Below are 24,407 nucleotides of genomic sequence, written 5' to 3'. Positions count from 1 at the left end.
TATGTCCCTTTCATAATGTGTGGCCATGATGAAAAGCATACTCTCATGCGTGATGCTGACATTCTTGAGAAATTAATAATCTGTTTCAGAAAAGGCAAAATTATCCCTTCATCTTCATTGTTTTTGGTCATAGACCCATATTTGTTTCTAGCAAAATACGTGGTTTCAATTGGAAAAACTTAAAAAAAATTTTTTTTGTATGACTCTAATGGCCAAGGATTTAATTTATAAATCAAATCCAGATTTTTTAACCTATTGTTTATTTTTGCATATTCACTAAATATTTTCTTATCATCAAGTGTGTCTCATTAAGGATTCTGGTCTATAAACTCTGGGTGGAGACTAGTTGGTACCCTGCAAATCCTAGAACAATTACGTAAAGAAAGGAGAACTTCCCCCCCCCCCAACCCTCAAAGAGACAAAAAAACAATGATTCACTAATTATGACATTGGTTTCCTGGAACTAGCTGGAGATCATAGTCACATAACAGTAGTGGCTAAAACAGGAAAAATCAGGTCAATTTTAGTTGATTTATATGTGATCTTTCAGCCACATTTGTTTTTCACCTTACGGTAATAGCTAAAGATATTCATAAACTAAATTCCGTTGCTAAAATTGCCAAAAGGAGATTAACAATGACATTTACTTGTGAAAATTCATTATATCTTGATTTTTTTTTTTTTTGAAAAAGAAAAGATTTGAAGTGTTTGCTACAAAAAGACAGGCATTTTAGTTACACAGAAAGAAAGTCACTTGCAAGATTCCTATTGGGTTTGAGATTTTATTTAGCAAACTAAGAAGCCAAAGGCAGTCGTCATTCGTGAAATGCTACCGTATGCCAATCACCATGCTCTCTGCCTTCCTCTATTGAATTTTACTTTTACAGCAAACCTAGGAAATGTTCTTGTGTTTATTTTTGTAAATGTGGGATATAGTCTTACTATCAGTGTGAGATCGCACAATTCGTCGTTGTCAAGGTGGAGATCTGTTTGTCTCCAGAGTCCCAGTTCTTCCCAGTGAGTCAGACGGCATGCTTGTGCAGACCAAATGGCAAAGCTGCCTACCCGACGGGTTAACTCCGCATCCCCAATGTAGACTTGCCGCTATCGTTCTGTTTTCCCATGTGAAGAATTACTCAGGCTGTACTCAGTCCTGTCCTGCCACATGGGTCGGAATAACTGGTATGTATCCAAGCTTCCCCCTGGGATTTGGGATTTGGAACTCCTAGAATTACTGCTCACTTCTTGTCTCCTCCTGCTATCCTTGCTTCTGCAGCCAGGTCAGACACTCCCAAGACCTACAGAGGCATGTAGGGCTGTCTCGAACCTTCTGGTCCCTTCCCTGCGGCCCTGCAGTGCCGGCCAAGCCAATCACATTATAAGGCACAAATGAGAGGAACTGCTCAGGTTTCTCTGTTCTCTTGGTGGCTCTCTCTTCTGCACTAGCAAGAAAAAAAGAGACTTATCTCACAAAAAATATTTCAGATTCATTATTCAGAATCGTAAGCATTTACCTGTTATCTGAAGATTTCCAATATGTGTTTACCGAACTGGATTTAGTTGACTTCTTGTATTAACTCCTCTTCACCAAGTTCAAATACACAGAGCAGAAGCCTTGATAAGTCTCCTATTTTCATATGGAACCCTTCCTTTTGTCTTTCTCCCAGTTAGATTAAGGGGCCACCTCTAAGGACTGACGCATCAAGCTGGTCTAAAGCTGCATACCACCTCCCTCACTTTATCGACCTCACACTTTTATTGAGCACCTGGTAGGTCAGGAACTGGGTTAAGCAATGATTGTACTGTAAGATTTACTTAGTTTTGACCCTCGTGGAGCTTATGGTCTAAATAGCTATTAATCATGTAGCAACATGCAAATGTAATGGCAGAATTTGAAAATTGGTGAGGAAGTGCAGGGCCACAGATGTATACAGAGAGAGGGACCGGTCAGGATTGGTGCGGGGCCCCTGTGACCTCCCAGAGGAAGTGGCTGTTTGGTTGACATATGCTTTTCAAGGGTTTGTAAATAATCAGCAAGAAAGACATTTGCAGTTTTCTTTCCCTTGACCATTTTTCACTAGGCATCTTGTATACATCTGGCATATCTTTACAACAGTGCATTTCCGTTTTACAAGTCTGTTCCACACAGCACATTTGAATTCCCCAAAGACAGGGGCTCTGTCCATCAGTGACCCTCAAACTGGGAAATGTCAGTGGGCCGCCTCCCTACACTCCTGTTAGACCATGTGGGGAGGGTCTTGATGGCAGGACATAGACTCTATCAGGAGTCTGAAAGCTTTCTCAAACCTACTTTTGTGGATTCCATTCATTTTTTAAAAATATGTACTGGACTTTTTTGGTATTTAGTGTCATTTTATTGGCTTTTAATGAGCATTTAAAAAAATAATCAGAAAACTATTCCTGTAATTTCCCTGCTTTTATCTCAGGCCTCTTCAGAGTTCCATGTTCTGAATATTTTTGATGTTTCCAAAATGAATATGAATGTGTTGCCCTTATTTTTTGTTTGGTTCTTAGGTTGCAAAGCGTGTTATAAACAACTAGCAATTCTCCCAAAACAAAGCTGTAGGCAAGATAACAGAGCCACCCACTAAACTTTACCCCAAGAAAACAGAGAACTTTCTTCATTCCCTCAAAGTGCCCCTTCTTTCCTGATTTTGGCTTACACACTGAGCTTTTCTATGGCAGGAGACTCTATGAGGTTTGGCCTTAATCATTGTTCAGTAATACTATTTTTATGCTTTATGGAGGACCAAAATTAGAAGTAAAACCGTTCAGTTCGTTGATAGGTGTGACAGAACAATCTTCTTGTTACTATTTGTTTCAACGGTTCTTATGTGATTATAAGTTCAAGGCCACTCCCTATTTGTGGGGGGTGGGGTCTCAGGTGAAGAGTGAGATCATTCGTTATATTTATCACAGTCTTTCCAGTCTGTGAAATGAATTAGTGCTCAATGATCTGCTTTTGTCAGTGGGAAGGAACATATCAAAGCAAAGACTGGTAGTAGGTACAAAAGGCGTGTGGGTGAGTTGTGGTAGCATGTACTAGCCTTCCATGTTAGGCTATAGTTTGATTTCAATCAGACTTTGAATTTTGCAAAAGCAATGTTTCCTCTGTAAGCTTGACAGCTTCCCAGTACTAACTTCTGTTTTTTTCTCAGGAGATCAATGGTGATATTAACAGATACGATTTTTTTAATTGTATAATGATAGGTGGTAGCATTTGGAACATCTGCATAACTTAATGAAGAGATGTTTTCCAAATAAGCAATATGTGATGTCACCAAATCCATTCAAAACTCCAGATAGACCAATATTGGACTAGAATATTACAAAATATGAAAAGGCCATCGAAATGGCTTCAAATTCCACATTGCAACTAATCTTTGAGAAATTATTGCTTGTCAAGTTTTGGTGTAGATTCAGAGAAAGATAACCGCAATTATCTTAGAAGGCTATTACAACATTTCTTCCTTTTCCAACTACATATATGTGTGATGCTGGATACAGAAGCAGATTTGAGAATCCAGCTGTCTTCTACTAAGCGGAACATTAACAGATTATCAAAATTGTAAAACAGTGCCTCTCTTCTCACAATTTTTTTTTGCTTTAGAATAGTTATTTTAATTAAATTGCATTTTTATTTTAACATGTAATAGATTTTATATTATTTTTCCAAAGAATTAAATAGATATTTAACAATCTGTCAGTTTTAATTGCTTAATAAGGTAATCAATGGATATAAATTGCATAAGCAAAGCTCTTTGGGTCTTCAATAATTTTTAAGAAAAAAAAAGGTGGTCTTGAAACCAAAATGTTTCTTAAACCACTCATTTGCATAGGAACAATCTTTTTCATTCATGTCTCTATTCAAATGGCATATGATTAGAGAGAGACCTATCTAAAAATAGCAGCCATTTATTTTTCTTTCTGGCATTTACTATTATCAGACATTGTATTATGTATCTATTTTTTTATTAGCTATCTTCTCTATGAAAATGTGGGCTCTGTTAGGAAAGAGATTGTTGTCCGTCTTGTCCATTACTTTATCTCCATCACCTACTGTAGTACCTGGCACGTAGTGGCTATTCATCAAATAGCTCTTGAAGTAATGAAAACATTCCCATGTGGATATTTTCCTTGCAGCGCTAAACCTTTAGAGATTCCATGTGGAATTCTTTTTTAATTATGCCTCACACTTTGGCTATTATTTTTGAGTCTCTCATAGGTTTTTGTACTACCGACCACATCCAGTCAGTTTTCACATAATGTTCTCCAGCACCTTCTCCCAACGACACATTCATGTGGGTATCAGGTTCCATGTTTCCTGCCAAAAGGAAAGTGGCACCATTTTCCTCTGCTGCCACCATGGCCAGACACAGTCTCTTAACTACACACCCCATCCTAGGTGTGCTGGAACCCTCAACAGAACTGCAGGACGTTCTACTGCAAAATGGGAAAGAATACACCTTCGTGGTATTCTCTCTTCGAGGGTCACAGAACATGCTCTAGAATTTTTAAGGAAAGACCCCTTGCCATGGTTTATTTATGACTTGTGCCTCTCTATGATCCTGAATATGGGAGAATGTAGAGCCCAATCCAAGTTAAGATCACTATGATCTGCTTAGACTCTCTCTCCCCTAACAATAAATACTATGCTGGTGTAAGCTCATTACATAAACCTGACTTCTTTCATTAGAGCAGGATCTCGACCTTGGCTACACATTTGAATCAACTGAGGAGCTTCAAAATGCTGATGCCTAGTGTCCCACCCACTGAAGTTCAGACTTAGTTGACCTGGGATGCAGCCTAACCAATGAGAGTATTCAGAGCTCCCCAGGTGATTCTAATGTGCAGACCTGGGTGAATTTCCTTTCAGAGACTCCTCAGTCCTCCTCACAGGGACTTCTGTCTTGCCCATCCCGCCAGATCATTGCCAACACCCAGCCTTAATTTTTTTCCAAGAATTGAATATCACATGAAACTAAGCTATTTCTAATTTTTTTCAAAGGAGGAATAAGTCTTTTGTAAATATGGAATGTATTGGAACTGTAATGTGATCAATTGAATGAGAATTGGCCTTTGTTTTCTCCTAAGTGCACAGTGGGATATAAAATATTTTCTTCATGATTTGGTGGTTGTATTCAGACTCCTGATGCATCTCCCGCTGTTGCCCTCAATATGCATCCTAGACTAATAATCTCAAACTCTTTTCAGTTTCCTTAAACTATGCAGTTAATTGAAGTCCATATTTCTTTGCAGAGTTGAGTTCCTGTGCTTAGAACAGCTTTTCTTACCCATTTACCCTATACATTTCAAGGCATCTAAGAATCATCACAGTCATCTGGAAGACAAGCCTTTACCACCACAAGGCAGGTTAGGTGTGCCCTCCCTGATGGAGTACTCTCTTCATCCTACACATTTCTATATCACAGGGCCGTATTCTGTTATAGTTGTCTGACTCTCCTATTTGATCATGAACTCCTAAAAACAGACCATGCATTCTTCTTAATTTTTGCATTATCAATACCCAGACAGAGCATAACGCATAATAAACCATCAGTAAGTACCTGTTAAGGAGAAGAATAGACAGATGCATTAAGTATATTGTGTGTTGGGAAAAGTTAGTGAATATTTTATGAAATATTTATATTTGAAGTGTTCTTAGGGAGTAGATTTCTATAACTTTGACTTTATATGTGATGTCCAAATAGCCATATGATTTATCTTGGATCACACTCCTAGTCATTGTGTACCTAGAACTAAGAATTCCTGACTTTAATTCAGTGCCCTCACTGTTTAGAACTTTCTGTAGATTTTTTATTGTAGGTTGTTTTGCTTGGCTTTGATTTCAGTTGTGTGAAAATTGTTTAGGTGCTACTATGTGAGAAAGCGCTTTCTTGAGTATCAGTCAGATATTTGGGGGGAGTGCTTAAATTCCTAAGCTGCTCAATCACCACAGCTTACACTCTGCTCTAATGGTTGAAACCGTGGCCATTGACATCCTATGGTAAATGCTCAAATAGTTCCTTCAAAATACATGAGATCATTAATATATCATAGTATCTGATAATGTGAACTGCACAGTACTTGCACTTAACCTAGGTAAATTTTTAAAGCAACAGTAAGAGCATAAAACAAGAGTGAGAAATAGCATTTTAAATAATGCAGGCTAGGGACTCCTGGGTGGCTCAGTTGGTTAAGCAGCTGCCTTCGGCTCAGGTCATGATCCCAGCGTCCTGGGATCGAGTCCCACATCAGGCTCCTTGCTCAGCGGGTAGCCTGCTTTTCCCTCTGCCTCTGCCTGCCATTCTGTCTGCCTGTGCTTGCTCTCTCCCCCTCTCTCTCTGACAAATAAATAAAATCTTTAAAAATAAATAAATAAACAAACAAACAAACAAATAAATAAATAATGCAGGCTATGTTACTATGTTACTATGTTCTATTTAATTAGGTATGCCCAAGAGAGAACACAGAATAGAAATATGAATATGCTCTATCTTCAGACAGTCTCTGGTTTTACATGACTCTTGAACTCAGGCATCATGCTGTAGTGTGGGTGCCTGGAGGTGAAAGGTAGGATTTATTTTTCATTCAGCATGGCTCTTAAACTGAGCCAGCTACCACCTCTGGTATTAACCAGAGAAACTAATCTGACCAAGTAATGGAGAGAAAACCAGCCATTTTGGATTCACTGAGAGACAGTAGATTGTTCTCCAACATGGTACCTTCAAGAGCAATTTTCAAAGTCTTTAAAACCTATTACCCCATTAGATAGGATGTTTCTGTTTCTATAAGTATGAGAAAATTATATTTCTGCATATTTTATGATAAATGTTATATAAATGTTATATATCACATGCACTATATTACTGATAAAAAGAACATTTTATATAAAGAAAATATTTGTATGATTTCTGGCCAATAATGGTGAGTTCTACACATGCTGAAACATAGCTTATTCTATCTGCTATAAATTCGGATATCAGAGCAAATCATTTTTAATATTAATAAACATCGGGTGCCTGGGTGGCTCAGTTGGTTAGGTGACTACCTTTGGCTCAGGTCATGATCCTGGAGTCCCAGGATCAAGTCCCTTATCGGGCTCCCATCTCTGTAGGGAGTCTGCTTCTCCCTCTGACCTTCTCCCCTCTCATGCTCTCTCTCACTCTCTGTCTCTCAAATAAGTAAATAAAATCTTTTTTAAAAATTAATAAATATGGTTGTTCTAGGAAACAAGAAAGAGATCTCTGTAGACTGGAGTAAGAATATTTCCTTAAAAGGAAAAAACAATGGGGGAACAAATAAAGTTCAGAGCAGTCTGAGCTGTGAAGACAGTATATAGACAGGAAAGCACTGGGACCCAGGTGAATGCTTGGAAAAAGGTGCTGGCATCTTTATGCCCACACAAGTTGTGTAGTAGCTTGAAGCCACATCTGTACAACCTGTGTAAAATTGGGTGCTGAGAAAGATGCTACGGGCTTTCCATTCCCGGCTGAGCCAAGGACAGCAGTATCTCCTGCCATTTAGCTTGGGGCTCTTGCAGCACAGCTTAAATAGTTATGGGAGTCTGGAGCTGGAACCTAGCAGGGGCAAGTCTGGAAATGGAACTGTGAGGAATGCAGCCCTTCATGCCAGGCTTGCAGAGGAGCCAGACTCCCAGTGCAACCTCTGCAGAGGCCCCCACAAACTTACTGTAAGAGATCAGGATGCCCTCGTAGGAGATACCCTGTGGAAAATGAGTATATAGGAACTTCACAAAGCCATCAAAAGAAATGAAATCTTGCCATTTGTGACAACATGGATGGAACTAGAGCGTATCATGCTTAGTGAAATAAGTCAAGCAGAGAAAGACAACTATCATATGATCTCCCTGATATGAGGAAGTGGTGATGCAACATGGGGGCTTAAGTGGGTAGGAGAAGAATCAATGAAACAAGATGGGATTGGGAGGGAGACAAACCATAAGTGACTCTTAATCTCACAAAACAAACTGAGGGTTGCTTGGGGGGGGGGGGGTTGGGAGAAGGGGGGTGGGGTTATGAACATTGGGGAGGGTATGTGCTTTGGTGAGTGCTGTGAAGTGTGTAAACCTGGCAATTCACAGACTTGTACCCCTGCGGATAAAAATATATGTTTATAAAAAATAAAAAATTTTTTAAAAATGACAATAAAGGATAAACAACAAACCTGGTAAACAGAAAAGCTGACAGTGAGAAAAAAAGGAAAAAAAAAAAGCTGACTGTGAAGAAAACAGACATACTAGTACGATCAGAAAAGGACTTCAATGTAAGCACTCTTGATGCCATTAACAAGATAAGAGATTACAGCTATGAGAGAAGAATGAAAGTTTAAAAATAAGAATACAGGGTTATACCACAGGAACAGATAATTATGAAAACTAAGTAATTAGAAACATTAGTCATAAAAAATATAGGTATTGCAACTAAAAAATAAAACTTTAAAAACAAACTGAATAGCAGCAAGCATAGCAGAAGAATAAACCCACTGGAATAATAAAATGAAGTTATCTCAGAATTCAAAACAAAAGATATAAAGAACTAGAAAAAAATGCCTTGGGATATGGATGATAATTTAAGAAACTCTTCCAGAAGAGGATAGTAAGCATACTATAGACAGCACCTTAAAGAAGGATCACTGATAATTTTATAAAACTAAAGAGAGATATAGATTTAAAAAAAATTCTCTGTGATGAGAAATATTAAGCAAAATAGTTATATTTAGACACATAACATTAAAACTTCAGAACATTAACAATCCTAACATTGATAAGGGTAAAAGAAAGTATCTGCAAATGAACAAAGATCAGAGTGAAGACTGATTACTTATCAATGGTTTTGGATGCCAGAGGTCAAAGGGGTAATGTCTTAAAAAATTTGAGGGAAAAAACCTCTTAATTTATAAGTTCATACCTAGCCAAACTATCACTCAGAAGTGATGATGAAACAAAGAAATTTCCAGATTCATAAGGACTCAGAATGTTTATTTCCTCTAGAATGAGTCCCTAAAACAGTAGTGTAGAAGGCAAGATGTGAAGGTGAGCTCTCCCCCAAAAATATATGTCTGTCTGAGTAGAGACTGTATAAAATAACATTAGTAATTCAATTTGACATGGTCAGTAAGTTGGAGATAAAATTTTCAATCAACAATAGTATAGGATCTGTGTGAAGAAAGATTGTGAAGGGTGAGTACAAGTATGAGACAAAGAAAACCACATCAGTTGAGACCTTCAGAGTGTCTGGCTCTCCTTTGAAACTCATTAAAGCTATGGACCACTGTCCCCCACACTCAGGCCTGGAGAAATGGCTCGGAGTTTTTGCCTAGGGGGACAGACAGGCTGTAAGAACAATGGAGCTCTTTCTAAGGCAAAGACTTTATTTGGAGAGATTGGAGGGAAGTTCAAGCCTAAAGGCACTTTTAGAAATAATGGAGATTTTGGTGGTAGACAATTAAGAGGGGGCTTAGAGCCCTTGAGAACAACATGCTAAAGCCACAGATCAGCTATATATTTAACAGAGAGAAACAAGGAAAAATGAGCTAAGACAACACCTGCAGGGAGTGGAACAAAAGACTAGCCTCAAAAACTATACCTGTAAAGAAGCTTAAATCTAACTGATTCAGACTGCAGAGCAATTTATTCCCCAAGGTCCTATTAAAACAATAGAGCAGTCAATTGACAATTAGTGGAGCCTGAAAGCTGGGTCTAATAATGATAGGGGAAGACTGACTAAAATAAATGTACAATTTGTATTAGAATACACCAAAATTTTCATGAAGATATGTTGCCATTAGGAGCAAATTTAGGGAGTGGGGGGAAAGGGAAAAAAAAAAAAGATGGCACAAAAGGTAACATCAGAAAAATTTTAATTGCATGTAACCAGGAGATTGTGAAATATTTTACAATAAAAAATTGTATAAATAAATTTAGGCCACTGAATTTTAAAACCTAGATAATATTTTTAAACCTAAGGGGAAAAAATGACCAAATGTGACCCAAGAAGTAGGAAATCTGATAAATATATTAAATATAAAATAAATCGAAATGGTAGGGTTCTTCATATTTAAAAAATATAAGTGATAGATGGTTTTGAGATAATTTCTATTAATTCTTTAAATAATAAATAATTGTGTCTTATACAAACTGATTTCTGGGAAGAGAAGAAAGAGAGAGAAGGGAAGAGGAAATTTAAAGACCTAGAAATGCACACATATGTATGTATGAAATGATGTGTCATTAAACATTGAAGGAAATAACAATTCAGTATATAGTGTTAGAACAATTGACTTAGCATTTAAGAAAAATAAAAACTCCAGTTAGAGTCCTACCTCACACCATACATAAAAATTAATTACAGATGGAATAAAGAGAATACAGTAAAAATAAATAAAATTTAAATTATTGGAGAATTTAATATAAAAATATCTTCCTGAATTTGGAGTAAGTAAAGCTTTCTTAGAAAAGATACAAACACAAAGATACAAACACAAGTGAAAAATCAATAAAAAAAATTGACACAATCCAACACATCAAATTTATTTATTATTTTAGAGGGAGCTATGAGTGGGGGGTGGGGGTGGGAGGGAGAGGGCAGCAGGAGAGGGGAGAGAATCTTAAGTAGCCTCCATGGTCAGCATGGAGCCCTATGCTGGGCTTAATCTCACAGCCCTGAGATCATGACCTGAGCCGAAATCATGAGTGGGAGCTCAACCAACTGAGCCACCCAGGTGCCCCTAGCATATCAAATTTTAAAAACCTACCAACAAGGTCCCCATTAAAGTTAAAAACAGAAAACAAACAAACAAACAAAACACAAAACAGTTAAAATACAAGCATTATATTGGGACAAAAATGTTTTCATTATATCCAGTATATATAAATACATTTTTAAATTTTATTTATTATGCAAACAAAAGGTCTCACATATTTGCCACTGAACCAACCTACTAATGCAGAAGTGAGACATGGAGGAGAACCGTTTTCCCACTAAAACATGTGTATTGTTGAGGTAGGCATGATGTTACAGCCGGATGTGGTAGGAGAAAGGAACTTTGTGCAGCACAAATACGAGTGCCATCTCATGTGGGATTCATGGTAGACCCAGCCTGGCTCTTCTCCTAGGTCTCCTGTTGGAGTGGCACCGGATTATATTACTAATTTCCATCTGAATGCACTGGGGAATGTGAAAATTGTGCTTTTATTTCTTGGCCAGGAATCCCATGACCCTGCAAGTCTTATGAGAATACAACTTAGTGGTTAGGGCCAATGAGCTTGAGGAGCCCTCAGCTCTCAAGGGAAGGTATGCTGGAGCTGATTGTCCCATTTGACTGGTTTGACAGTGCCGTGGGATGGGGTGACCGCAGCAAAGCAGAATGGACTTTCTGAGCTGAGGAGAATGAGCTGTGAGTCTGGGAAGACCATAATGGCTGAAATTCACAGGACACAATAGGGAAGAGGAGAGGCTACACAGAGAGACCTCAGATGGGGAGAGGAAGCTCTTGAGTACTCAGAGTGCACATACACGAGGCAACTATCCATGGCAGAGAAAGAAGCACCTGAAGGAATAGAGATAACAGTGCCCAGCATCTACACAGTGCCACAAATAGTGCCTAGTTTTTACTATCCAGACCAGAAAAACTCAAGATTCACAAGGCTTTGGGTAGAATATGTAGAAAAGGTATGTACTTGACATACTTATAGCCAGACTGATTAGGGGAAAAAAAAAAAAAAAAAACCACAGAGAACACAAATTACCAATATCAAGAATGAGAGTGTGAATATAATTATACTTTCTTCAGATGTTTAAAGGATAATAAAGAAGTATGATGAAAAAATTTATGCCAATAAATTTAACAAGTTAGATGAACTGGATGAAGTTTTTGAAGGACATGAAATACCAAAGCTCACAGAAGAAGAAATCTAGAACCTAAATAGCCCTCTATCTATTAAAGGAATTACATTTATAAGGTTCCTCCCACAAAGAAATCTCGATGTCTGAATGGCTTTACTGGTGACTTTTACCTAGCATTTAAGGAAGAACTGTAAGCCAGTTCTACACCAACTCTTACAGAAAACCTGAAAAAGAAGGAACACTTTCCAGCTGGCCAGAATTGCTCTGATACCAAAACTAGACTAAGATATTACAAGAAGAGAAAACTTTTATGGGCACCTGGGTGGCATCTGCTTTTGACTTAGGTCGTGATCTTAGGGTCCTGGGATCAAGCTCCACAAGGAGGTTCCCTGCTCATCTTGAAGTATGCTTCTCCCTCTCCGTCTGTCTCTCTTTTCACCCCACTCGTGTTCTCTGTCTCAAATAAATAAAATCTTAAAAATAAGAAAACAATAAACTGCTATCTCTTGTGACTATACATGCAAATATTCTGACAAACTTTTCCAAATTTAATATAGTGAAAGGATAATGCATCATGACCAAATGGAGTTTATCAAAGGAATGCAAGATAGGTGTAACTTTAGAAAATTAATCCATGTAATTCAGAATTTTAACATACTAAAATCAAATACCAATAAAAATAATTTTAAAAAAATCTCGATAGTCCCAGAAACCACATTTGACCAAGTCCATCATTCCACCATCAGTTCATCAAAAACTATCTGCAGAGTGAGAAAGGGACTCCTTCAACCTGACAAATAGCATTTATGAAAACCTTACAGCTGACATCATACTTCACCCCCTAAGATCAGGAACGGGACCAAGACCACACTCCTAGTACTTCATCTTACATTGTACTGAAAGTTCTATCCAGTGTAACTGGGTAAGCAAAGTGATAGAATGTATCCAGGTTGGGAAGAAAGAAGTAAAATGGTCTTTATTTTCAGACAACATGATTATCTGAAAATCTGGTGGACTATACAAAAGAACTGCTAGAATTCATGAATCAGTTTAGCAGGTTTGCAAAATATATGGTCAATATAATAATATCTTCATGAATACCTAGGTACTTAACCCTTGCCAAGAAGTAGAATATTACCAGTAACCGACACCTAGCATGTGCCTCCTGTTCCATCCCTGTGTTCTAAAAACCCCTCAATGTTTCACGTATAGTTGATATGCATGAGCACATACATGTAGACAAAAGAATGAGAAAAAGGTTAGAAGATTGGGAGAATACAGAGCAGTCTACAAGAGGATGAGAATGGAGATTAAGTTTGAGTGATACTTTACCTAGCCCTACAGTTTTAATATTTTAAAGGGCAAGAAAGTATAAACTTAAGAAAAAAATATTTGCAATAAATATGCCAAATGTTGATACTTGTTGACTCTGACTGGTGGCGGTGTGGGGAGGATTTTTTTTTCTTTACTTTCTGTGTTATTTCTTTGTTATTTATGTACCTTTCTATGTTACTTGTCTATGTTTTTTAAATTTCCAGAAACAAAAAGGAGGTGATTGTTATATAACAGCATAAATGAGAAGTCCTGATGTACAGTGATTTGAAGGAATAGTAGAAGACCTTTCATCCTATCGTACATGGAGATGTTAGGGATCCGCTGGAATCAGTGCCCATTGTTACTGGTAGAATATATGTCCATTTCTAACCTGCGTCTTTCAAGTACTTTAGTTATGGCCAATTTGTTTGTTTTGCTTTGTGCGGTAGTACTGTGAACCATGCCAAAACTCTTGGCTTAAAATAACAGTCATTATTATAACTCACAAGTCTGGTTTGCTGGTTTGCTGGGAGATCGAACCACCGGGCTAGGCTGAGCTGATCTCAGATTGATTCATTTGTGTATTTGTAAGTCAACTGGCTTACGGATGTGTCTCTGAGTCTGCTGGGGGCTCTACTCCGCTCTGGGCTTGGCTGATGCACTGTAGCTGTACCTTGTGCATCTCCTTCACCTGGGACCTGCACACAGGCCCCGACGGGACCTCATCATGATTGGGGGTTGCCAAAGGGCAAGGAGAAAGAAGACGACCTTTTGAGGGGAGGTTTTGAACTGGCATATTGTCGTTTCTGCCTTATTCTATTGGCCAGATTGATTACCACCTCCAGGTTCAGGTTGAAAGCATGGAAAAAAGACATCTCCTAAAATAAAGGAAGTGCAAAGTCACATGGTAAGGAGTTTGACTACAGGTGGAATGGGCATAAAGAATCAGGGCCTTTAATGCAACGTATCATACATTTCTTGACTTAATGTATACTTACATATACATGCATAAAGTAAGACCGATTTTTGCGAAGATTTTTCACTATGTGTCTTGCTTTTTGATTTATGCCATGCTACGTCCTACTGTGCTATTCCTTTAAAAAGAAAATGCTGGTTGCCACTGGATTATTTTAGGACTCATTAGTGGGTCACAACTCACAGTTTGAAAAATAACCAGTGGGAGCGAACTGCGTTGTGTGAATGGGGGTTTCAGCTCCTCGATTTCCACAGGAAGGATCTACATGAGGATTTGTGCTCACAAAAAGACAGCCAAAAGGAAAGTAGTGAGCACAAAGCCATCTGTGAAGGACAATACATGCTCAAGATGGGAGAGCTGGCAGCCCAGAGGGAGCAGTGCCCTGAGGCCACAGGAATCCTTAACTTTTTTGTGAGGGTGGGGTGTCTTGGGTCATGGATAGCTAGTCTCTAATGAAGGCTGCTTCCAGTCATTTGGGGCCATCCTCCCGCAGGTTGGGAAGGGAAGTTTTTGATCCTACAAGGTTTGTACCAGAACCGTCATGGCAGCCTTCGCCCGTGGTGGTGGTGGGGGGGGGGGGGGCTAAAACCTCAGAGCAAATGTGTTATAATGAGTGTGGGGGTTACCTTGGGGCAGAGGTGAAAGAAGAGAACACGTGTTCTGCCCCTGTGGCTCTTGATCTATTAGCCCAGGGTCTTGGAAGCTACAAGGCCAGGATGTTGTGGGGTCTTAGAAGCCCCGTAGACTGGGTGAAGTGCTCCCAGGCTTCTAAGTTGTGACGTTGTGCTGCCTGTGTTTGTCACCGTCCTTGCCTCTAGCTCCCATCTAACTCACTGCCTCCTCTATCAATACATTATAAAGAATGAGAATGTACGCAGGTACAGTATCTTTCTCTTCTTCCAGTTTTTTTCTCCAAGGTAATACGTGAATGACTCTGGCATATCTTGAGCAAGTATCGGCTATTTTATAGATGCCAGGCAATGTGCTAAGCACTTTATATACATATCATTTCATTTACTTCTCTGGCCATGTTTATGATGTTATTATTCTAGATATATAGGTAAAGAAACCGAGACTGAAATAGGCATTTCTCCACGGTTACCCAGGTTTTAAACGTACAGCCTGAGATTTGAACTGGAGTCTTAGATATTGACCAAGAAACAGAGGAGGCAAACAAAGCACTTAAAACTTGCCAGGGCTAGGATTTTCGTCATGGATTATCCTAGATATACAGGTCAGTAAAATCGTAATGGGATATATCGTACAACCTGTCAAGTTTATTCTTATGTTTATTGAGGTTTGTCTAGCAGCAAGATTTCTAGAGCAGTCCTTGTCTAGTAGAAATCCAGACAAGATTTATGGTCTTGTGTGGTCAATGAAGAAGAAATGCAGTTCACCCAATTTGCACATGCGGAGGCTTTATTATTTTCTTTTCTTTTAAGAAGCATCACACTGTTAAATTGTCTTTCCAACATACCTTAACCTTGAAAGATGGAAGTCCATTATCTGTGCTTGAGGTTCTGGTAGTCGTAGATCTGACTTAATTCTAGAAAGTATTTCAGGTGTTTGGTGACCAGTTATCTAGACCATTGTATCCTTAAACAGCCGTTAGCCTCCCCTTCCCCGACCCCCAGTCTTTATTGACTTTTTCATTAATATCTTTGAGATTTTAATTCAAAGTGGTAGAAACTTGAGTTTCATCTATCTGGACTCTCCTTCCACCTTCCCTGAGGGTGTGTGTAAGTACCCCGGCCTGGTGGGGCATTTAGTTCCCACTGTTATAAATTCCTATTTAGTTCCCAACGTGGCACCCCGTGAGATATCCTTCATCTCATTAGGTCCTTGGCCAACTGTCTGCCGATGTGCTGGCCCTTTTGTTTCCAGTGGCTTTATCCCTGTGTGACACGAAACTCTAAGAAGGTATCTGAGGCATCTGCTTAGGCTCTTCTTACATCCACTTAATTATTTGGGGCCATGACACCTTCTCAGTCTCCACCCAGACGATGAGGAAAATATCCCTTTGTTTTTGAACATCTCAAACCAATACTGGGTTTTTTGCCAGCTCTCCAAGACACAGCCCAAGGCACATTGCCTAGCAACCCCTCCCTGGGAACCTCTCAAGTCTAAGCTCTCACCACCTCTTCCAGTCTCCTGACTTCATATTTAGCCCTTCCGTTTTCTAGCTTGAGTCCCTCTGTCTTTCCTAAGTGTTGGTCTTTTGAAATCCAGGGGCCAGGGAGTAAGTGCTTTTTCTCTGTTCTCTCTCACTTGTCTGGATCATTCCTCTGAATCAGTAAGCACAGAGGGTCTCAGCCCCTGCTTGAAGGCTTAAAAGGAGGTGTGTGTAGTGTAAGCCCTGACGGCTGGCTTTCCTTTTTGTAATAGGAGTGCCTAATAAGTTAGGCCTCAGAGCTTTGGTTGCTGGGGCATCCACTTCAAAGAGGCATTCATTTCAAAGATGGTTATCTCCAGTAAACACCTCTCCAGCTGCTAGATGAAGAGTCAGGCCACCTCTCCCTGCCAGACTTCTTTGTTTTAGAGCTCTTGGTTGGTTTTGATAACTGAGCATTTGGGCTGCTTGAGTTTTGTCTTCTCGTACCTTAAATTCCCACCCTGAACTGCAATAAAAGCAGAATCCCATGCACTCAGGCCCATGCACTCACTCCCTACCAGTGACCTCACTGGGTGCTCCTTGGTTTATAAATAATATCCCAGTCATATAAATAAACTTTTTTTTTTCTCAGAGTTCCCTGGTGGTTTATTGCTGATGCTGTTTTACAGTCATCATAAAAACCACAAGGGCCAGTCCAGCCACAATATTGGTTACCAATAGTCTGAGATCAGCACACAAGGAGGTGGGTGAAGGGAAGGTCTAGGACTATAGACAAAGGGAGTTATAGGAGTTATCAAAAAATGGTTTGTGTTTCCTGATTACTGGGTCTCATTTGTATGCATTATCTAGACTATCTGACCTTTAGGAGCTGCATCCTTAAAGCAGAGAAATTGGGGCTCACTTGTTCTCAAATTTGACTTTGGGGAACCTAAGGCACTGTTGGCTGGCAGTAGAGCACCCACCACCCAACCCCATCTTCGCTTTGCAGCTAGTACATCTCTCCTTGCTTTGATCATGTTACATATTGAGCTTGGTAAACATTTCTCCTTTTTTTTTTTTAAGATTTTATTTATTTACTCATGAGAGACAGAGAGAGAGAGAGAGGCACAGAAGCAGTCCCATAGAACAGGGAGCCCGATGCAGGACTCAGTCCCAGGACCCTGGGATCATGACCTGAGCCAAAGGCAGATGCCCAACCAACTGAGCCACCCAGGTACCCCAAATATTTTTCCTTTAAAGAAAGAGTTAAAAAATGTTTGAAGCCCATTCCACTTGACTTTAATACTCTGTATTTAGCATGGTGGTTAGTAATACAGACCCTTGCCTATGACCCCACTGACCTCCAACCTCTACAGATGCCTAAGATCCACCAAAGTCTATTTGAAGGGAACAAGGTTGGTTGATGAGAGGAAGAAAAGAGAAGCATGCATCCAGCCCCCACAAGGTCCCTGGAATTTGCAGAGGAAAGATTCAAGTCAGAAGTTGATAGTGAGCCTGTGAACTTCTGAGAACAAGGGGATTCCATACTCCTAAATGATGAAATACGGCACAGAGCAGGACCCCGCTGGCCCTTAGCTGGCCCTCCTCCTCTGTAAGGAGCCTGGCACCCTTCTGGCACCCCAAAGATTAGAAGTATTGGAGGCATCCAGAGATCCTCCTTGGTATGGACAATATTTTCTAATGATACACAGAGTTGTCAAACAAATACCTGATAGGAACCAAAGAAGCCCGAGAAAAAGAAGATATGCTCTGTGGTCATTGCCACTGACTCGTTAGTTTATAAATGCTTCTTGAGGATTCCTAGAAATAACAGGGAGACTTTTGGGGAAGACTCTGAAGTATAGGTTCTGCTTAGCTGGGATACACTTAGCCATCACAGGACTGTCTCCAAAACAAATAATGCTGAAGAAAGTTTTTCTAATCTAGAAAGAAACATATACATTCAAACAAATACCACTGCAATTACTCTTGTTATTTATGTAGTAGGACAACTTCCAGCTGAAGGAGTAATCCACCTGAATAAGCATTTCCATGGTGTTACTTTTATATCTGAACAAGAATTCTGGTTTTGTTCCCAGCCTCCCTCTGACTCATCATTGTGAAACTAAGAAATCATTTAGCCTCTCAGCACCTCAGAATCTCTCTTCTGTGAATGAGGATAATGGGTAAACCTTCTCTTGCTTCACTGAATTGTTGTGAAGTTTAATTAGATAATGTTTGTACAGCCCTTTGAACTCTACTAATTAAATTGATGTGTAAATATGGTGCTTCGTTTTATCAGGATGCCTTGACTGAACCATTTCATAAAGACTTAAAGATGACTGTGATAGGAGGATTCATAGGGGAAGGATTTTTTTTTTTTTTTTGATTCATGTGAACTCAATTCTGAGATCGTCAAATAGGCATCTGAAAATACTCAGTTGGAGTTCTCACTAAGAGGAGTAAGGATATAGCCTCATATTTGCTCAAGGGGTAATGGTTACACTTTCATATCAGGGTAAACTTAGCACCTAGGCTGTACTTACTGTGCTCTGTGTGTGCTTTAGGTGTTGGCATTGTTTTTGTTTTTGTTTGTTTGTTTTTTAATTTTATTTATTTATTAGAGAGAGAGACAGACAGACAGACAGACAGACAGAATACAAGGAGGGGAGCAGAGGCACAAGCAGATGCCCCACTGAGCAACGAGACCTATGCAGGACCCTGAGATCATGACCTGAACCAAAGTGTGATGCTTAACTGAGTGAGGCACCCAGGCACCCCATGGTGGCATTGTTTTTAAGGTCTTACGTTTATTCATTATATTTTACAAAGAAAACACTGGTGATTTATTTCACATATGTCATATAAGGATTCACACAATAACAGATTTGGAGTCACCTAGTAAGAAATTCATAGCTTTTGAAATAGCGTGATTCAGTGTAGCTGGCCCAAGGGTTAGCCTACTTACCAATCAGAGATTTCCACCCACAAGAGAGAAATCTTAGACATGTCAGAAATCCTCTTATTAAATTTTCTGATGAGAAAAGTTTACCCTAAAATAATTATCCCAATTATTTCTGAAAATGTTTTAATACTATGTCTTTTTTTCTCTCAGAAATAAATTCATAGATGGATTAATTGGCTTGGGGAAAAAACACACAAGCCTTCCTCTGTAAACCTGCCTTGGGCTTTAGTATATAATTATATTTGTAAGCTGGAATTTTTTAATGATGATATCATAAGTATATGGCAATTAAATTTCATATGTTGCTGAATATCCCAGAATATAGAATTGAAGTGTTTTATCAGGAACTTGGACAACTGATAAGAGTTTTGAAAACTATTAAATATTAAGGTAGGAGTTTGCAACAGCAAATGCTTCTGTAAAATCTAATAGCTAGTTTATTAAACTTGTAATGTTTCTTCTGTCGTATGTACTTCAGGAAGATATCTGCTGCTGGACCAGCATAACATAAAAGCACTTTGAACTGTTAGAAACTTCAAATTCAGCTTCTGATTCCTATCTTCTGAAATGGGTGTTCTTCCCTGAATCGTCATCTGAATGAAAGCGTAGAATTCCTGGGATTCTAGAGGCCCTAACTGAGGGCTTGGGAAAAGTGCGAAGTGCCTTGGTAAACTCTGGGCGTAATGACCCAGGTAGGTATAGTGTTGATATCTTAAGAAGAACGCAAATAAGTATTGATTATTATGAACTAAAGGGACAGGAAAGAAAACAAAATAGAGATCTAAAAGCAAAATATATTGCCTTGGGAGGCATAAAGACAAAATCGAATTTGAGCTTGCTGCTATATGGAAAGGAAACGGACATTCTATTTCTGGCTCTAAAATTCTGAATGAATCTCTATCCTCACCCACTGGGATTTTTAACTAGGAGGATGAATGTTCTAAGAAACAGTCAATTCTCTATTAGTTTAAGTCTAACTTTTAGCTTATTTTGGAAAACAAAACTTTTCCAGGTATCGGAAAATCTTTAACACTGGCTTTCAGCTCAGAACAAGACTAGATCTTAAAACCAAAGCAGTTTTCCGTGTACTGTGGGGGATTTAACTTTGCGGGGTTCTGGCCAGCCAGGAGCTAAAAGAACAACTTGGAAGGAAATGGCGGAAATAGCTGAGGGAAGAGGAATAATAGGATGAAGCTTGTTAGGGTTGTGTTGAAATTTGGAGGAATCTAGAAGACAGATCTTTTTTAGGTTCTTATCTTTTGTTTGCCATGGCCAAAACATCTTTTAAGGGAACAGTTACAGAATCTGAATACCTTTGAGTACTTCTGCAAAAACATTAAAAAATGCAGACCACTGGATGGATGGAATTTTATTCCTTTAGGTCCTAAAAAAACCTCTCCAATGAACACTTTTGTTCACCTCAAAATTTCTTTAGAATGGCTGTTATAGTTTTCATTTATCCTTGGTGAAATGATGCCATCTAGAAAGAGGTAATAAGGATTTGGGATATGGTATAAATGCATGTCAGAAGCAGGAGTCTGTATCAGAGGGGAGAATGGTGTTGGTTTTAGAGTGAGGCAAATCCAGGAGAGTCTGAGGCTGGTCAGTTGAAAGTGCTATTTGTACACCTTGTGCCTCACTCCCCCACATCTAATGGCTGGCCCCTCTCCAGTTGCAAACCTGACCAATTTGCGGTTCTCCCCCAACACAAAGGTTTGGGGAAATTGCACGAACAAAACAAGGTTCTTGTTTTATGAAGAATGTCCTCATGAAATTTAACTTAGTGACCTGAGGCACAGTTCTTCCACAGGATTTCCCAAAGTTCAGAAGACACTCTCTGAATTTCTCAGTTCTTAGAGCTGATTTGAAGAATGGATTTATCCAGGTTACTCACATCTCCTCCCTGTGAACTTCTCCCATGTAGAGATACAACAAAAATGACAGGGACATAGGCAAATTTCATTTTAAGTAGTGAGACTGATCTCTACTAAGGATAAAATATTTTTAACTGATTAAGTAATCAAAGGATTCTTAAAAAGGGTTCCTTACTCTTGGAGACAAAATAAGTTCAGCATTTGGGGAGCTTTAATAAAATAAACCAAAGTTCAGACGCAGTAAAAGACTTACTTCATCATTCCAGGGAGACCAATAGTTCCCTATCCCAGCAAGAGGCTCAAGAGGCCACAGAAGTACCCATAGTTTCTGAGTTGAGATCTTGAATCATGGCCAAGAGTGGTTACTGATGAGATCTTCGTGGATCTCCACTATTGTTGAATTTTGGCTCTCCCTAAATACCCAAACAACCCATTGATAAAACTATCTAAGCTTATGGTTACAGAGTTGTGGGAAGATACTGTCTTGGCGGTCTATTAGGAAGAGTGGTGTCCTGGACCTTCCTACAATCATCAACCCTGTGAAGGTTAATTCTGAGCATCTCTTTCTAATTCCATGTTCAGTTGATGTCACTTGCCATCTTGAGGTCCTATGGTAGGGGTATTTATGCCATAGAAGAGTTTTTATACCACAGAAATGATCAAATTCCACAAATCAGGGATTCGCCCCCCCCCCCCCAACAACTCCCTGGGAGCCAGTTTACCTTAGTAGTGTCTTGGAGTATGGAAGTAAAGTTGGGATCTTTAGATGTTGGAATTAGTTTTAAGGCAAGTCTTTCAATGTGTAGGCTTGCATAGGATTGGGTAAGGAACATAATACAAAAGTTTAGGATTGGTAGGTACAACAAGGTAAAGGATTTTGAAGCAAGGATTTTTCAAGGGTCTTGGAGAACAAATAGTCATGTGATACTATCTACTCAAAAGCTAAATAATTAGATATTAATTAAAATGAGTTTCTTAATAACTTCCCAGGACAGTGAAATTAATTACAACTTCGATTTTCTGAGCAAGAGCTTCCTGGAATAATAGTCATGTTGATGAAGACAGTGGAATAGTAAAGTCATATTAATGTATACAGTAAGCTATGTGGGTGTGGATGGTTTCGGTTCTCACATACAATGCTTGAGCCTTCAAATTATATAAGAATTAAGGATAGGTTTCCATGGAATTATCAGCAAAATAAATAAATAAATACATAGATAAATAAATCTCATAGGAAATAGTTATTTGAAATCACTATTCATTTTCAACTTAAAAAAAAAAAAACTCTGACTCCACATCCTAATAGCATTTAAAACCTGTTGGTGTTTAAATATTTAGCAAATATTTAAATAGCTTTTAATTCTATTTCACTGTCATCAAATATAAGAATTTAAATATATCACATTTGTATACTTGGGGAACTAAGTACATCTTGTCTAAGAAATTTCTTTTCAGTGTATTTAAATATATAATTAATGAACAACTTTATACTTCCAATCATTTGCCTCTACAAGACAACAATGTAGATAGATGCCTAGGAGTATTTATAATATCTGAGACAGATTTTATATGTACATTTGTTATAATTTGAGCACTAAATATGGTTTATATTATTTTTTTCTTTTCTTTAATAGAATGATAGGATGAGAATCAGATCCTTGATTCTGCAAAGATCAGAAATGAATTAGTTGAGAGAGAAAGAAAGGGACATTTAATTTGACTATATAACAGACAATGTTTGAATCATAGAAATGGAAGGCATTACTAACCTTCCCAGATCAATTCCTTCTTTAACTGATTGTGAATATTTCTAGTGAGGAATAAGGGCATTATACAGTTTCTCATTGTAAAGCATTTTTTTTTTCTTTCTTTCTTTCTTTCTTCTTTTCCTTTCTTTAGGTTTGTATGATTTATTTATTTTTTAAATTAACATAATGTATTATTTACTTCAGGGGTACAGGTCTGTGAATCATCAGTCTTACATACTTCACAGCACTCACCATAGCACATACCCTCCCCAGTGTTCATAACGAGCCACTCTGTCCCTCCCCCAACTCCCCAGCAACCCTCCATTTGTTTCCTGAGATTAAGAGTCTCTTATGGTTTGTCTCCTTCCCAGGTCCCATCTTGTTTCATTTTTTCCTTCCCTTCCCACCATGAACCCCTGCCCTGCCTCTCAAATTCCTCATATCAGAGAGATCGTATGATAATTGTCTTTCTCTGACTGGCTTATTTCGCTCAGCATAATACCCTCTAGTTCCATCCACATCATTGCAAATGGCAAGGTTTCTCTTTTTGATGGCTGCATAGTATTCCATTTTATATATCTACACATCTTTATGTGGAACATTTTCTTATTCTTAAAATATTCTCTGTAATGAGCTGAAGGCTATTCCCTGTGTTCCCTCCTTCTTTCATTCTTACTTCTGAAAACATTTAGAGTAAATCTACCCTATTCAGTTTAACCGATTGATGACACTACCACAATTATTGGGTTTTGTTTTTGTTTTCAGTTGTTTGGTTTCTTTGGTTTGTTTTTCCTGAGATAAGCAGCCTTAGATTGTTCAACCATTCTTCTATTTCAGAGGTATTCAGTGTGTGGACCAGTATACTGGTCCATGACTCTTTCTTACCCTCTGGGAACCACAGGTCCACAAGGAGAAAAGGCTCCTGAGCTGGAATATACATCAGCATCCTGCTTCCTTCACTGAGAGAGCCTTGCTATGAAAAAAGAAAGCTTGCTGAATTAAACAGTGTGTTTAGTGAGAGAATTGTTTTACATCATGGCATGAGCTTGTTTACCCTGTTGCAGACTGGTAGTAAACAGTTAAACCAACTAGTTTGATAGCACTTGCTCCACATGACATGAGTTCTGGATCCATTCTAATCATTCTTCTCTAGAGTAGCCTCTAGAATTCAACCAGTGCTTCCAGAGAGACTCCGCTGAAAACATAGTGGAAAACGTTATACCCTTGTATCTGGACTCTGTTTGCCTTAGAATAGCCTAATTGATTAATTGACTGATTGATTTTTCTTTTAGAGAAGGAAGAGGGGAGAGACAGAAGGAGAGGGAGGGAGAGAATCTCAAGTAGACTCTATGTCCAGCCCAACACCTGACACAGGGTTTCATCCAACAACCCTGAGATCATGACCTGAGCCAAAATCAAAAGTAGGATGCCCCACTGACTGAGCTACCTGGGCATCTGGTTTTTCATGAATTTTTAATTATGTATTTATTTTTAAAGATTTTATTTATTTATTTGACATACAGAGATCACAAGTAGGCAGAGAGGCAGGC

General features: G+C 38.7%; 1 protein-coding gene across 6 annotated transcripts in view; it reads left to right on the top strand.

Moving 5' to 3' along the window:
* Positions 1 to 24,407, top strand: part of MTHFD2L (methylenetetrahydrofolate dehydrogenase (NADP+ dependent) 2 like) — a 127,809-nt gene that overhangs the window by 71,271 nt on the left and 32,131 nt on the right. Inside the window, exon 7 of one of the 6 annotated variants that reach the window (XR_014311147.1) lies at positions 19,714 to 19,927. The exons of the other annotated variants lie outside the window; for them this stretch is intronic. The gene's annotated coding sequence lies outside the window, so the exon portion shown is untranslated. The remainder of the gene's footprint in view (positions 1 to 19,713; positions 19,928 to 24,407) is intronic. 6 annotated transcript variants of the gene reach the window in all.

Source organism: Mustela nivalis (genome assembly GCF_964662115.1).
Source record: "Mustela nivalis genome assembly, chromosome: 4".
Taxonomy (NCBI): Eukaryota; Metazoa; Chordata; class Mammalia; order Carnivora; family Mustelidae; genus Mustela; species Mustela nivalis.
Note: the sequence above shows the minus strand (reverse complement) of the source record. Positions and strands in the feature narration are given on the sequence as shown.